At 43.3% G+C, this 17,194-nt stretch overlaps 1 protein-coding gene across 1 annotated transcript in view; it reads right to left on the bottom strand.

Annotated features, from left to right (window-relative positions):
• RAD54L2 (RAD54 like 2) overlaps positions 1-15,896 on the bottom strand; it is a 108,472-nt gene extending 92,576 nt beyond the window's left edge. Inside the window, exons 1-2 of the mRNA XM_081805680.1 lie at positions 15,693-15,896; positions 13,270-13,414 (exon numbers count right to left, since the gene is read on the bottom strand). The gene's annotated coding sequence lies outside the window, so the exon portion shown is untranslated. The remainder of the gene's footprint in view (positions 1-13,269; positions 13,415-15,692) is intronic.
• Between the last annotated feature and the right edge of the window lie 1,298 nt (positions 15,897-17,194).

The raw sequence follows: 17,194 nt of genomic DNA, 5'->3' as shown, positions 1-17,194 counted from the left end.
GAAATGACATTCTCTGCACAGGAATCATAGCTTGGATCTGAGGAACGCTGAAAAGCTAGAAAGTGTCAGGTTTTCTGGAAAGGGAGATAAAACAATTCATCACTGAATACTGATTAAACGTCTACTATAGGGGAGGCTGGGTGGCTCAGTCATTAAGTGTCTGCCTTTGGCTTAGGTCATGATCACAGGGTCCTGGGATGGAGCCCCACACTGGGCTCCCTGCTCGGCGGGAAGCCTGCTTCTCCCTCTCCCACTCCTCCTGTTTGTGTTCCCACTTTCACTGTCTCTCTCAGTGTCAAATAAATAAATAAAATCTTAAAAAAAAGAAAAGAAAAAGAAAAACATCTACTATTGACCAGTACTGATAAGCACTGAAGACACACAGAGAATCCTGGTCACAGAGTGATGACGAGAGCCCTCCAGGGATCATCCCATCAATTGACACACATATGTAAACATATACTGTGAGCAATCTGGCAAGTACAACATATGACTAAGGTTCAACTGATGAATGGATTAACAAAATGTAGCATATCCACAGAATGGAATATTACTCAGCACTGAGAGGGAATGAAGTACTGACACATGCTACAACATGGATGAACCTTGAAAACATCATGCTAAGTGAAACAAGCCAGTCACAGAAGGCCACATACTGTCTGGTTCCATTCATCTGATATGCCCAGAATAGGTAAATCCATAGAAACAAAAAGTAGATTAGTGGTTACCAGGAGATAGGGGTAAGGGAGTGTAGGGAGTGATGACTTAATAAATATGGGTTTCTTTTTGTAGCAACGAAATGCCCTAGAATTAGATAGTGGTAATGGTTGTATAACCTTGTGAATGTACTAAAAGCCTCTGAATTAAAGACTTAAAAATGGAGAAATTTATGATATGTGAATTATATTTCAGAAGACTGAAGAGGGGGGCGCCTGGATGGCTCAGTCGGTTAAGCATCTAACTCTTGGTTTCTTTCAGTTCAGTCATGATCTCAGGGTTGTGAGATCGAGTCCCTCATCAGGCTCTGCACTGGGTGTGGAGCCTGCTTAAGATTCTCTCTCCCTCTCTTCCTCTGCCCCTTCCCCTCACACTGTGTGCACGTACTCTATCCCTCTCTCAAAAAAAAAAAAAGGAAGGACGGACGGACGGATAGACAAACTAAGGTTCTACAGGACAGAGAAAGAAATAATTTTACCTGGAAAGGCTGGGCAAGGCTTTCCAGAACAGACAACAGATACGAATGTTAAAGGACAGAGCCTGCGTGGCTCAGTCAGTTAAATGTCTGCCTTCGGCTTGGGTCATGATCCCAGGACCCTGGGATTAAGTCCCACATCAGGCTCCTTGCGGGAGTCTGCTTCTCCCTATGCCTGCCGCTCCCCCTGCTTGTGCATGCGCACTCTCTCTCTAACAAACAAACACACAAAAAATAAATCTTAAAAAAAAATTAAAGAGCTTTAAGAAGAGAAGGATGAAGTCATTCATGGAGAGGGAATGACACATGCAGAAATTCAGTTCCATGGGACTACAGGTTGGGGAGTAAATGGGGAGATTGCAAGAGATGAGAAGTAGACAGGCCAGATCCTGATCCAACAGTGTCCTGAAGACCTTGCTAAGGAGTCTGAACTTTGTCCTATACAAGGATTGGCAAATATGTGGCACTTGGCAACACCTTCCTATCTCTATCTCTGGCAGACATAACCATTATACTATTGAGCCCTTCTCTGCTGAGCTCAGAAGTGGACTCAATATCTATCTCCACGTAATCCTCCCCATAGTCTATATGCCCCTAGAGAGAGCCACCGAAGGTAAGTGGCATCATCTAAATTCCCAGAAAGAATGCTCTGGGAATGCCTGGGTGCCTCAGTCAGTTAGGTTATCTGACTCTTGATTTCAGCTCAGGTCATGATCTCAGGGTTGTGAGATCAAGCCCCAAGTCAGACTCCATGTGGAGCCTGCCTAAGATTCTCTCTCCTCTCTGCCCTTATCCCCCCACCCTCTGCTTGCACACGTGTGCTCTCTCTCCCTAAAAAAATAAATAAGTAAAAAAGAAAAAGAAAAAGAACACTCTGGTGGCAGCGTGGAGGCAAGGAGATTAGGTAGGAAGCTCTGTAACACTGGGCAAAAGGTGGTGAGACCCTGAACCACAGTAGGGGCAATGAGAAAGGAGAAAAGTGGAAACATTAGAGACTGAGGAGACAAAACCAGTAAGGCTTCAGTAGCTAACCAGAGCCCCATGAGGGCAACCTTGCTCACCACTATCTCCCCAGCATCTAACACAGTCCTTGGTATATAGGAAGGGCTCCATAAATATTAATGAAATTGTTAAATGTTTTATTGACATTCTCTCATAATATCTTCACAATACCACAAGGAAAGTAATGTTATCCCCATTCCACGAAGAAGAAATCTAAGGTTTAGAGAGGTTAAGTGACCCGTCCCAATTATACCCAGCTAGAGAGTAGTAGAATTTGATATTAACTTAGACTTCTAACTCCAAGCTCTTCTGTAGCCCAGGTTTCCTGCTTGAACAATGGTGTAGGTAATAGTGTTGTTAAACAGTAAAATGCCAGAAACAGCTGGAAAATGAATTGGGATCAGAGATACAGATTTGGGTGTTCCTACCATACTCAGGTAGCTGAAGCCCCAAATATGCAGGAGACTCAGGGAGTATGTGTAGAGGGGGAAGGGTAGCCAAGAACAGGCCAAATCACCAGGGAGTGGAGAATAGTAGTCTGCAGAGCAAGTCGGAGAGGCAGAGGAAGAACCAGCCAGGGGAGTATGCTATTCAGGAAAGACATCAGTAAGACAGGCATAATCAAGAGTCAAATGCTACAGAAATTTCACATATGGAAGGGTCACTGGAACCACAAAGACATTTAGAGAAGGAATTCTAAAAGGAGTTGAAGGCTGCCTGGTTTTTGTTTCCTAAACCTGGTATTTTTCAGGGCATCAGAATCTGTTGAGCTTATTAAAAATACATAGTTCCCCAGTTCCCACCAATAGCGATCTTGTATAAGTGACTCAGTCTGGTTAAGCTTCCGTTTTCTCATCTCTAAACTGCAAATAATAGCACTGATCTCATAGTGTTATTCTGAAGACTTTACACCATTTAAAGAAGTCCCACAGGTGCTTATGACACTATTTGAAAACTGGCTTTTAGAAATCCCAGCTACAGGGACCACAGAAGGATTTTTAAGTGGAGATAGATGGGTGAAAGACAATCCTTTCAGAACTGCAAAGATGAGAGAATGGAGAAAGGAAAATCAGCTGTCACAATCCAGGACTAGACCTGAAGGGCTTGGGTTAAGGGAAAGGCAAAGAAACCAGAAAGGATGGAGGAGGGGTAAGGCACTACCAAGGAAAACTCAACAGAATTTTCTGCATGGGAAGGAAAGGGAGGAATTAAATAGGACTCTGAGGCTTAAAGTCTGGATGACTGCAAGAGCAATGGCATCTCTTCACCAAAATCAGGAAGAACAGAAGAATAGCTGGTTTGGGAAGGAAAAAATAAATTCACACAAGGTATCTGATAAGGGATGAGTGAAAAATAAACATCAAAGAGCTAACTGGCAGTGAATGTGTTTTGGACAGGAAAGCAGTAAATCAATTAAGAATATGGGCTCTGAAAAAAAAGAGTATGGGCTCTGAGATGAGATGGCCTGGGTCAGAGTCCCAGCATTGCCACTTTCTAGCTAAAGGACACTGAAGAAGTTACTTAATTTCTCTAAACCTAGCTTTCATTTATAAAATGAGAAAAATAAAGTGCATATCTCATATAAGATTTTTTAAATTAAGTGAAAAAATAATTAGTGCATTGCCTAGCACATAGTAAGTTAGCTTTCAATAACTGTTGATTACCTTTAGCTACTCCATAATGACAACAGTGGTACCAGAGACACTTTGGAGAAGCTAAGTCATGTTATCCAAGAGTCAGAAAAATCTCCCAACTCTGAGACAGGACAGGAAAGCAGAGGATTCTTTGAATTTTTGGAATCAAGGAATTAGTACTAAATTAGTACCATTTATACCATTTCACAAGCTAGGCCTTCTTCATTCTTGACTGTAACTATCACATCCTTTGAACACCCGGGTTTAAAAACATTTTTTTTTTTTAAGATTTTATTTATTTATTTGACATACACTGAGAGAGAGAGCACAAGTAGGCAGAGAAGCAGGAAGGGGGAGAGGGAGAAGCAGACTCTCCGCTGAGCAGGGAGCCCGATGTGGGGCTCGATCCCAGGACTCTGGGATCATGACCTGAGCCGAAGGCAGCCGCTTAACCAACTGAACCACCCAGGCACCCTAAAAACATTTCTGTAAATGTTCTTACCTTGAAGCAAAGTCCATTTTAGTTCACTTATTCAATCAGTATTTATTGCAAAACTATCAGCACAACGAATTGTGATAGACACTGTATGATGCAAAATTACACACAATGTAAATGTGGTACCTGTATTAAAGGGGATTACAAATTAGAAGGTAAGAAAAAAAAAGGAAAAAAAAACTTATGCAAATATATGAAAACAGGCATTCTGTGAAATGTCACTGATATGCTGCCAGTCATGAGAGTCAAAAGACGGAGGACTCACTTCCAGTGTGGATGAAGCTGTCACCTGAACTAAGCCTACAAAGATGGTCATAATTTCAATGGCCAGAACACAGGTTCAGGGGAAACAACATGAATATGACCAAAGGACAAAATGTGAATACAGATGTAAAGCTGAAAAGGGCCAACAATGTGTTCCAGGAAGAGCCAGGAATCAAGATCACCTGAAGATCTAGCCACGAGGTAACCAGCCCTATGTTGAGGACAAAGGAGAGGGAAGAGCCAGAGTAAAGCCTAGATTTCCCAGCAGAGGCCAGGTGGGGGAAGCCAGAAACTTGTTTGGGGAGAATGGTGGCTATGGTTCCATCTATGCTGAGGACATTTCTAAAACCACTTTCTCACAGCTGATAGGCTTTTAAAGCTGCCTAGGACTTCAGACTCTAATTCAGCCCTTCTGTCCTTCTGACCAAGACCAAGAGAGGTGACTGAATTGCTCAAGCCATGAAAGTGGCTGAGATGGAGTTGCAGCCCTGGTGTGCAGACTCAATTCAGTACACTTTACACTCGTCCCCTTGGTCAGACAGAAATGTTCAAAAGTCAGGATGAAATGTAGGTTTGTTGCTTTGTGAAGAAACCACAGTTATAGAACTGAGTCACCTGGACAGCCTGAAGTGGTGGGAGTGAAAGCGCTAGGTCTCTGAGGGCCAGGCTAAGAGGGAATAGAAGAGGAAAACAACAAACTTGGGTTACATCCATATCCAGAGGGACAAGGAAGGGCTTTTACAAAGGCACATCTGAGAGTTAGGCAGCGAATCAAGACAGTGTAGAATCCTAGAAGCCAAGGTCAGTATTTCCTCTTCAGCTAAAACATACATGCTCAAAAAATAATCTGCTGAATGAATGAATGGGTGAATAAAGACAGAGTGAGACAAAAAATGTTTGTGCCCCACGTAGGTAAAGCACTGTGCTAAGCACTTTATGTGGGAGTATATGAGATAATCTCACAACAATCCTATGAGACGGAATTATGATTATCCTCACTACCATTCAAGAGGAGAAAACAAGCTTATAAATTGCCCAAGTTAAACAGCAGGTATCAGAGCCAGAATTAAAAATCAAGTCCTGGGGCACCTGGGTGGCCCAGTCAGTTAAGTGTCTGAGTTTGGTTCAGGTCATGATCCGGGAGCCCAGGGATGGAGCCCTAAGTTGGGCTCATCGCATCGGGCTCAGTGGGGAGTCTGCTTCTCCCTCTTCCTCTGCCCCACCCCCCACTTGTGCTTTCTCTCCTCTCGCTCTCGCTCTCTGGTAAATAAAATCTTTAAAAAATTTTTTAAAAATCAAGTCCTCACTATTCAGGAAATACTGTTAATTTTTATTAGGGTGGAAAATGGCAAGGTAATGATGTTTAAAAAATAGAATGTTCTTGGGGCACCTGGAGGGCTCAGTCAATTAAGTGTCTGCCTTCGGCTCAGGTCATGATCTCAGGGTCCTGGGATGGAGCCCCGCATCAGGCTCCCTGCTCAGCAAGGAGTCTGCTTCTCCCTCTCACTCTGCCCCTCCACCCTGCTCATGCGTGTGTGCTCTCTTTTTATCAAATAAATAAATTCTTTAAAAAAATAGGATGTTCTTATTAGTAAGAGATATACACTCAGTGCAATGTCTGAGATTTAGCTTTGAAATATGCCAACAACCACCAAAAAGTGGGAAGGACAACTGAAAGAAAAAATTGGGGAAATGTTGATAATTGTCAAAACTGGGTGATGGGTACATGGCGTTCATATACCACACTCCCTGTTGTTGTATATGTTTGAAATTTTCCATAATAAAAAAGTCCACTCATGCGTGGCTTCCTTCCCTGCAAAGATGGTGGGGAGTAGGGAGTTGGTCAAAACAAGGGAGAGCAAACATCAAGAAAAAAAACTGCTGGGGCGCCTGGGTGGCTCAGTTGGTTAAGCGACTGCCTTCGGCTCAGGTCATGATCTTGGAGTCCCGGGATTGAGTCCCGCATCAGGCTCCCTGCTCGGCGGGGAATCTGCTTCTCCCTCTGACCCTCCCCCCTCTCATGCTCTCTCTCTCTCATTCTCTCTCTCAAATAAATAAATAAAATCTTTAAAAAAAAAAAAAAAAGAAAAAAGAAAAAAAACTGCTGTCCCGGCAATAAGGAATTCACCTCAGAGATAGTGTGCAGGAGAAATGTAAGACCAGAAGCCAGACCACAAAGCATTAAGAGACATAGATAAAACAGGTGGTAAGGAAATGGCAGTAAAATTGCATTTTAGATAAGAAACAGGGATAGGAAGGAGAAGGCTAGGGTGGCATGAGAGGCCCAGAGCTAAGTAAAGTTACTATGGTTCTACCTTGCATATAGATAAAAATCAAAAGAGGAGGGGAGGTTAGGAAGATGCTAGAAAGGAGACACTGATTAATTGACTAATTAATTAATTAATTAATACATCTAAAATAAACACATGAAAAGATGCTCATCCTCCTGAATAAGAAAATGTTATCTAGGCTTCAAAAAAATTAGTTCAAAATTAGGCTTCAAATTGGTAAAGATTAAAAATATTTGATAATGTTCAGTGCTAAAGGAGAACTACACAATCTTTTCAGTTATTTGGTATTATCTAGAAAAATTTTAAACATGCATATCCTTTGACACAGAAAATCCACTTGTAGGATTTTATCCTAAGAAGTATACAAAGTAGGGCGCCTGGGTGGCTCAGTTGGTTAAGCGACTGCCTTCGGCTCAGGTCATGATCCTGGAGTCCCGGGATCGAGTCCCGCATCGGGCTCCCTGCTCAGCGGGGAGTCTGCTTCTCCCTCTGACCCTCTCCCCTCTCATGCTCTCTCTATCTCATTCTCTCTCTCAAATAAATAAATAAAATCTTTTTAAAAAAAAGTATACAAAGTACAGAAATATGTATACAATGTATACAAAGAAGTATACAAAGATACACATATACAAGGATGCTTGTTAGCTGCAAAGACAAAAACAAATGTCTATCACCAGGGGACTAGAAAAATTGATACAAATAATTAATATAATACTATGTAACTATTAAAATATATTATAGATCTAGGTATTAGACATGGGAAAATGCCCAAGATAAAAGCATTAAATGAAAAAGTTATAGAAGAGTAGATACATTGTAATCCCACTTCTGTAAAAAGCAATTACTTTATCTCTTTTTCTCACACATACACATGCACCCATACACACGTTAGCATACCCAGTAGAAAAAAATATGGATAAATATAGACCGAATTCTTTTTTTTTTTTAAGATTTATTTATTTATTTGAAAAAAAGAGAGTGCACCTGCACACCCGCTCAGGGGACAGGCAGAGGGAGAGGAAGAGGGAGTCTCAAGCAGACTCTGCACCCCACACAGGGCTCTATCTTATCACCCCAAGATCAACACCCCAGCCAAAATAGACTGAAATCTTAATGGTGATTAACACTGGGACATGGATTATGGGTTCCTTTCCTTATTTAAAAATGCCTGAATTTTATTATGCTCATATATTACTGGTAAAATCATGGGGAAAAATGTTAAAAAGTCAAGGACTTTCCAAAAGCAAGAGATTCTGAACTATGAAAGTGTCATGATAGAGAGGCGCCTGGATGGCATAGTCAGTTAAGCCTCTGACTCTTGGTTTCAATTCAGCTCAGGTCATGATCTCGGGATCGTGGGATCAGCACAGAGTCTTCCTGGGATTCTCTCTCCCTCTCCCTCTGCCCCTCCTGCTCATTCTCTCTCTCTCTCTCAAATAAATAAATAAATCTTATAAAAAAAAAAAAGAAAAAAAAGTGTCATGATAGAAAGGTAAGGGGAGGGGCACCTGGGTGGCTCAGTCATTAAGCGTCTGCCTTCGGCTCAGGTCATGATCCCAGGGTCCTGGGATCAAGCCCCACATCGGGCTCCCTGCTCCGCGGGAAGCCTGCTTCTCCCTCTCCTACTCCCCTGCTTGTGTTCCCTCTCTCGCCGTGTCTCTCTCTTGTCAAATAAATAAATAAAATCTTAAAAAAAAAGAAAGGTAACGGGAAAAAATAGGGAGCAGGAGCCTTAAAGTAAGGTCATGGTCAAAAATGAGGAAGATAGAGGGCAGGTCTAGGGCCTACGGAAAAAATGAACCTTGGGGCACCTGGCCGGCTCAGCTGCTGGAGCTACAATTCTTAATCTCGGGGTTATAGGTTTGAGCCCCACGTTGGGTACAGGGATTACTTTAAAAATTAAAAAAGAAAAAATGAGCCTTGGGAAACATGCAAGCAGTTGGTGAAAGAAATGGGATCCTGAGAAGGCAGCACAGGAGCACCATGAGGAGCAGACAGAGCTCAACTCAAGTGAGGCAGTGGCAACTGCTGTCAATAAGACATCCCATTTTCCCGACTCCCCAGAAACACTGAGCAGCCTAGGGTTAGCAAAAGAAGCCAGAAGAGAAAGTTTAGGGATGGCAACTGGCAGAGCAGACAAAGTCAGGCAGGTAAATGGTTCTCAGACCCAGGGAAGGCAGCACTGAAACTGTGGGCCATGGCAAACCGGCATCCAAGCTAAGATGGAGGTGGGTGAAACAGTGGGGAAGAGAAAGGTGGAGAGATGGTGTGGGGGAGACACTGGAACTAGAAAGCACAATGAAGGCAAAGAGCCTGAGCTCAAGTTAGAATCACCCCTAAAGAATTCTTTCCCAAACTTCTTTTTTTTGGTCCAATTTCTATACATCATCACATCAGGAGGAAGATCACTACTAGTGTCAAATATTGCAAAAACCACCTGGTTCCGGGTTTTTCTCTTGAGCACTAAGTGATCTGCTAGGAGGGTGGGGCTCCCTCTAGGTTCCTCCCCCATCCAGCCCTTTAGAATTTCTGGGCTACTGTTAACAGAGCAGATGCTCTACTCCCCGTGTAGAACTGCCTTCTTTGTGTGTACCCTTTACTGGCCTGAAGCCTAAAATAAGGAGTAACTATCCCCCCAAACTGAAGACCTCACAGTATCCTATGAGGACATAAAAGGGGTCCTAAACTTAGGATCAGAAAACTTGGCATCAAGTCCTAATTTCTTCTTCCTGGCTTTGTGCACTTGAAAGTAAGCCACTTCACCTCTTTGTGTTTGCTTCCTCATCTGTAAAATGGAGCAACTTGCATCACAGGGTTGTTGGGAGGGTAAAGTAAAGGAAATGTATACGAAAGTGTTTTATGAACTATAATATGATAGGTGTGCAAGGTATACTTATCATAAAGCAAACATTTTGGCGTTGGTGGTATAGTGTTAGCATAGCTGCCTTCCATAAAGCAAACATTTTCATTTCCGCCCATATACAACTTTCATCAATGGTGTTATAAGACCATAAGTGGGCACTAGTACCGCCAATGTATCTATGCCGGCTGAAATGATCCTTGTTCTTATTGCTTCTAACCTGTATTAAAACAATTTCCTGGGCACCTGGGTGGCTCAGTCGTTAAGCGTCTGCCTTCGGCTCAGGTCATGGTCCCAGGGTCCTGGGATCGAGCCCCGCATCGGGCTCCCTGCTCTATGGGGAGCCTGCTTCTCCCTCTCCCACTCCCCCTGCTTGTGTTCCCTCTTTCGCTGTGTCTCTCTGTCAAATAAATAAATAAAATCTTTAAAAAAAAAAAAAAAACAAACAATTTCCTTCTCGGGGGGAAATTGGAGGGGGAGACAAACCATGAGAGACGATGGACTCTGAAAAACAAACTGAGGGTTCTAGAGGGGAGGGGGTGGGAGGATGGGTTAGCCTGGTGATGGGTATTAAAGAGGGCACATTCTGCATGGAGCACTGGGTGTTATCAAAACATCAAAAACTAATGATGTAGTGTATGGTGATTAACATAACAATAAAAAGTAAAAAAAAAATTTCCTTCTCAAAAACTCAACATTGCTCACAAAATATCTTCAACTTCACAGTTGCTTGCCATATTTAATGTCTTATACTTTGTTTCAGTTTTCCTTATCTCATATCAATTTTTATCTTTAATCTAACTACAGTTACTTTTCATGTTTTCCTTTTCTGCCGTCTACTATGTTTGTCACCTGCATGAAAGAACAACTGCATTATGTAGGTTTTAATAAGGTTCCTCACACCTGGCCTTCAGTGGGATTCCTATGTGGTCTGATCAATCATGAGAATTAAATCAAAGTAATTTAGATAGTACACTCTCAAGTTATTTTACCACAAAGAACCAAGAGGGTGACTTAATGAATCGGCACAATTCCTTAATTTCTAGTTTAGTAATTCAGAACAGCCTCATAACGAAGAATTAATTCATCAGTTTCAGTGTTAGTACAGTATTAGGCTAAGCAAAGAACTAGTACAGATAATTTCATAGTCACTGAGTTCAAATTCCTGAATAAAATTTGGGCAAATAATCTTGTATCCTGAAAATGGTGATATTGAGCTCAACTCCCAAAGGTCCATCACCAGTAAGTCACAACACCTGGTGTTAAATCCATTACCCACTCCCAGGCTGGCCACTAGTTGTCTGGAGACCTTGTGACCCAAACTGACTAGTCATTCTTCTTCACACATGAGGACAAAGTGCTCACAGCAGTAAATGGCCAAAGTAAGAGCTAGATAATACCAATGAAAAACTTGTATTTCTTCTAAAGCAAACTTTTGCAAGACCCACAGAAAGCAAGTAATAGCCCCCCAACCTGAAACCATGAACATACGGAATTAAGCAACACATTTTCAAGCAAAATACTGCTTTTACCAACCTGGAAGTACAAAGGCAGAAGCACTGTTTCAGCCAGGACCAGAGGCAGCCATAAAATCAGAACTCTCATCACACCACCAACTCCACAAGGAATGACTTCCTGTCACTTCATATCAGAGATCATTCATTTGTTCATCAACAAACATTTACTAAGTAGCTACTCTGTGCCAGAGATGATTAGGTATTAGGATATAAGAATAAACAAGACAAGGTTCTGCTCTCAAGTAGGTCACAACCTAGCATGGAAAACACACAAATATATCAAAAGTTAAGAGTACAGTGAAATTATGGAAGATGCTTGGACATATTGCAATGGCCACACAAAAGAGAGGCATTCAGCTTAATCTAGAAAGAATCAAAGAATCTTTTAAGAGATGGTGGTGTCTTAATTCCTAGTAAATGCAAGCCTAGGAGTCAGAAAATCACTAGAATGGGGAGGAAAATTAGCAGAAGGAATAACCTGAGCATGCTGGGACCCTCAAGGAGTTCCCTATAACTAGAGCCTCAAGTGCCAGAGGAATTGTGGTAGAGGAGGGACTAGAAAGGCAGACACAGATGAGGCTGGGTCATAAAGGTCCTTGTGAGATGTTGAAATAGAGATATACCAGGATCTAGATGGTCACTGTATTTTAAGGTCAAAAGAATATTATTTACTTTTAACTGGAGTTAAAGACCAGCTGGAATGGAGGGGAGATTTGACTAAGACTGGAAGAGATTTAGGGCCAGTTATTTCTAATCACTTCTTTCTGGTTCATACTTATTTTTCTCTTGACTTTTTTTCCACTCACAGGGAAAAAGTAAAACTGAACAATTCTGTAACAAAGGCTGTGAACCTTCTGTTCATCAAAAACATTTCTGAACAGAGTGCTATATTCTATCAAAATAGCCCAAATTAGAGAGAGATGACAAATCTCTCCAGCATCTGGAGTCTTCCTAGCAAAAAGACAAAACCAGGTCTCTGATAAGACTAAAGCTAGAGAAACATCCCGACCATGGCCTGCACAGAACATCATGCTGCCTGGCATACTCTAGCACTCTGTCAATGGGAATGCTTACAGTTCTCAAAACAAGGACATGCCAAACAGTTACCTCCTGGCTTCTCCATAGAAACTGCCAGGAAAAAACCTACCAGTGCCAGAAATGACCTTGAACTTTATAGTGTGGACTCCTGCCCACCAGTACTAGATAAAGACTACCTCGACAATTCTCTCACCTGTCCAGAGTGCAAACAGGTGGAGAGAGCAGGCTGCCTTCCTCACCAAAGAAACTGAGCCCCTCTCATCCATGCACAGCACCCAGCTATACTCCTACTCTTACTGAGTAGCGCCCCCATTACTACTTCTAACTACACTAACAACTACTAACAGCAACATACTACTACTAATAGCAAGCACTGACCACCCACAAAGCACTACACCTCATCTCCAGTCCTCAATACAATCTGCAGAGAAGGTTATATTAACCCCATTTTACAGATGAAAAAAATAAATAAAATAAAAAACAAGGCTCAGAGAGGTTAACAGCTTGCCCAGATCAAAAAGCAAGCAAAAGATAGAGGTGGGGTGACTCGAAAGTCATGCCCTTCCTATTGTACTAGGCATCTCAGAATTTTCCTAAATAAAGCAAATATTCTAAGCCTTCTTTTCAAGAGTTTCTGAAGTTGATCCATTTGACTAAGAGGTAATCAAAAACATTTCTTTCATCAATCACTGTTTTCAAAACAACATATGTAAACTAATTTTTATTTTCTTTGATCAAGTGAATATTTTAGATAGAAAATGAAAGGTATTTCAAAGAATTTATTGTGTGAATGCCTTGATTTTAAATTTCTTCATTTATTTTTGGCCAAAATATAAACACAGAGAGCAAAAGAATTTCATTCTACTAGATCAGAATGGAGATTAACAATTTAAAATTTTTTTCAAAGATAATTTACATTATATTTTATGCAGTGAATATCAAGAGGCAAGCAATTTCAAATAGACTGAGCCTTACCTCAATCTTATTCCTCCTGTTCTAGGGGACAGCACTCCGAGTGATCAGCAGACACTCCCAGCCTACATACAGTGAACCAGACAAAGGGGGTAAGCAACGCCTTCATGCTCCCAAACCACAGTGGAAAGGAAAGTGTGACGGCTTCCTGGGGAACCCAAGCACATATACAGTATTTATAAATCACTGTTCATCCAGACACACAGAAACAAAATGTTACCTGTGGTTTGTCTACAGAAATACTTAAAGTTAACAGGTGTATTTAAATGAAATGATGCAAAAACAATCCCATACTAACGTGACCACAGTATAGCTAACCTTTTTCACGGAAATATATGAAGATAATCAACTGTCACTAGTCAAAATTAATACTGTATAAAAACTTTATTCAACAGCTTTACTGATTAAAAGCTTGATATACCTGAATCACTTCTTCCTTCACAGATCTATAGCCACTTCTGAACTAAGAACTACTACTAAAATGTCAAAAATATCACCACTGTGGAAATGCCCAACACAGTATCTGGCATAATTCAACAGATATTGGTTTATGGAAGAATTAATGATTTAAAATAGAAAAATTTAAAAGAAAGAAAGAATTGAAGGGAAATATATGATTTTTTATAGATTAAGGGGGGAAAAAAAAACCAATCCCCATAACTAAAGCACAATTATAGATAGTCAGAATTACCTCACATTTCACCTGAAAATTTATAGTAGACTCCAGTACACCTTAACACTCTAAATAAACTCAGAAGGTACAATGATTCTGATACTGGTTTTTTGTTTTTGTTTTTGTTTTTTTTCATCTAGAGTTCGATACCTCATCCACAGACAACACACCAACTTTTGTCTGAATGCTACATATAGGGCTCTGGTGCAGAGCTGCAGGCTTCAGAGTTGGGAGTTTGCACACTGCCTTTGAACAATACAGACAAGACACAGTGTACAGACCAAACTTGTTGAAGGTGGATAACACTTCTAGTGAAGATAATGTCCTGTGAGGGCTTAAATGGCAGTCCCTAAGATTTAACAGATTCAACATAATGACTTCATGGCAGTAGGAGAAAATGAAGTTTCATGGATTTGGGGATATGAAGAACATTTAACAACATTAACTGTTAGGGTCTTCACATCCCCCTCTAGAGTTACACACATTCAACAATGACACACAAGTTAGTGAAAACAGGCTCTTAATTTAGATTTATAAGAATTGGACTGAAACCCCCTAGAATTTACATATATTACAGTGTCTAAGTTTGTCTAGCATTACAACCAATAGCCACAGCGCTGAAAAGAAATTATGAGTCACAACTCAAAAACAGGAGGAAAAAAAAAATGAAGAGAAGAAAGCTTTGGATCCAAATACAAACAAATTCTTTGCTTAAAATATTGTCAATGACAGCTACCATTCTGATTCGGAGTGAGAAGGAATGATTTCACACTATGTTCTACTCAGGAACAAACTCCTTCAGCCCCCAAAAGCCCTTCCCAGCCCCGTCCACCTTGGTGCCCAGGCACTGATATAGTCAGCCACATCCACTAACAAGCGCAGGAATTCTAACAGATCTGAGTCACCCACTCCCCCGCAGGAAGAGGTCATTCTCTATCGGGAAGCCCACTCTGCGAAGTTCTCTTGTTCATCCCCCAGGCTGCTACCACCATGGCCCACATAAAGCAGCCTACCAAACTCGGCAGCCTACCAACACTCCTCTACACTCCCCAAATCACAACTCCGGCCTCACCCTAACGCCAAGGTAGCCAACACTACCCACCGTGGCACTCTTGTGACACTCAAGTTTCCTGCCCAAGAACCCCTCACCGCCAGGATGCATTCGGGCCCCGGAGGATCCAGCTCTTTGCTCAATTCCCCTGTGCCCAGCTGAGCTCCTGCCTTTCCAGGAACTAATCACTGGTTACCCCAGAGAAGCTAAACTCTTAGTGCCTCTTCTCCCCAGCCAGACCCCAATCCGCCAAGTTCACAGATCTCGGGAGGCGGGGGGTTGGGAGAAGACACATAAGCGATGCGCCTTAGGGACCAGGCACACTGAGGCCCCTAGATTTCCAAACGTAAGCCCCCCCACACCCACCCCACTATGGTCACCCTTCAGGGCGTCCGCATCAAGCGTCAGGAGCGTACACCACTGGAGTTAAGTCTCCGTGCCCCTATGACTCCCTTTTCTGGCTACGAAGATAACAAAATATAAGCCACCGAGGCCCAGGGTCGAGGCCAAGACCCCCTCCAAGGCTCCGGCCACTGGAGTTTCCCAGTGGGGATCCAGCGCCCCAAGGCCCGGACCGCTGGGACCGGCTTGCTGCCCCAGGCCGCTGAGCGCCATGGGTCCGGGCCGCGTCCCCACTCGGCCCCCATTGTTGCGGGTCCCGGCGGCCCGAGCCGGGAGCCGGGGGCCGGCACCGGCACTCACCTCCGGCGCCGCGGCTCCCGGCCGCGCGGGGCCGGACAGGGCCAAGTGGCTGCGCGTCGCGCTTCTCCTGCCTCGGCGGTGTCTGCGGCGGCGGGGGCGGAGGTGGCGGCTGAGGCGGGAAGCGGACGGCCAGGCCCGGGCGCCGCGGGCTGGCTCTGGCCGAGCGTCGGTCTTCTCCGGCGGCGGCGCTCGCAGGCTCCGCTCGCGGTCCGCGCCAGAATGCGTCCCCCTCCCGGCCCGCGCGCCCGGCCGCCCGGACGGGAACACGCGCCGCCGACAGTAAAGTTCCGCTGAGAGCCGCCCGCAGACCCTTCTTCCCCAGCGCCGGGTGGACCATGATTCGTTCCTGGATAGAGCCATCTATGCTACAGATGACCGTTTCAGGAGTGGATACGGCACGAAAATCCCAGGCCTGAATCCACCTGGGAACGGTTCCGGGGTGGGTCCGGCAGAACGGGTTTGCATCCCGCCAGCCACCAGAGAGGCATGCTGGCTGCTAAGGGCTTCAATTGAACCTGGGTTCCTCCTCATTCCTCACTTAGGGGAGGCTTGTTAGGATTGAATGAGATGATGCAAGTGCCTGGCACGGAGATATGGGGTTCAACACTGGGGCCCGATCATTGGTGATTCTGTCAATGATGATTGCTGCTATTACTACCATCTCATACAGAGGTTGTGCACAGCGCTCAAGGACCCTTGAAATTGATGCGCACCATGTAACTCTCGGTTTTCCCCCCTCCACCCCCACCTCCTGTCCCTTTCCTGTTGACTGAAGCAATCTTCAGAATTCCCTGAAAGAAAAGCAGGGTCAAGAAAGGGCTTTCTTAATCACTGACACGGGGCGTTGGGAGTTGGGAATTGCTGCCATGTGGGCTCTAGTTAATGAGAAGAGTGTATTGTGTCAGCTCTCTGCACTACAGCCAGGTTTCCCCCCCACTCCTTTTCTTCCTCCTCCTACTCCTCCCCCCCCTCCTCCTCTTCTTCCTCCTCCTCCTCCATCCACCTCCTCAGACCCAGGTTCTCCTCCTCCTCCTCCTCTTCCTTCTCCAAGGAAGGGAACGTTGGCAAGATGATGAAAAAATTCTAAAAACGGATCTTTTTTTTTTTTTTTTGGAAGGTTTGTTTTGTTTTCTTCATAAAATCAAGAGGATAAAAAAAATTTTTTTTCTCTTCCCTACTTCCCTTTTCTTCTGGGCCTTCACACCTCTAGATATCAGACATAGTTATTTTCGGAACAAATTAGGTTATAAAAATACAAGTGTGTGTTCCAAACTATTGATGGAAATTTAGATCTGCCGAGGTGCTCCAAAAAGTATTATAGCTTTCACATGTTCTCAAATGTCCCATTCTCAGTCCTGTGGCTACTAAGACTAGGAAAATTTTGCCTTGATACCCTTCTCTCTTGTCTGAAGGGACTTTTCAGAAAGGCTCTGGTATCAGTCACTTGCACCTGAATAAAATTCTGTCACTGTGTCACACACATACATATATATTTCCTTTTA

This window comes from Leptonychotes weddellii, chromosome 1, assembly GCF_054177405.1.
Source record: "Leptonychotes weddellii isolate Sample4059 chromosome 1, ASM5417740v2, whole genome shotgun sequence".
Taxonomy (NCBI): domain Eukaryota; kingdom Metazoa; phylum Chordata; class Mammalia; order Carnivora; family Phocidae; genus Leptonychotes; species Leptonychotes weddellii.
The sequence above is the reverse complement of the archived record's forward strand: the minus strand, read 5'-3'. Positions and strand labels throughout refer to the sequence as shown.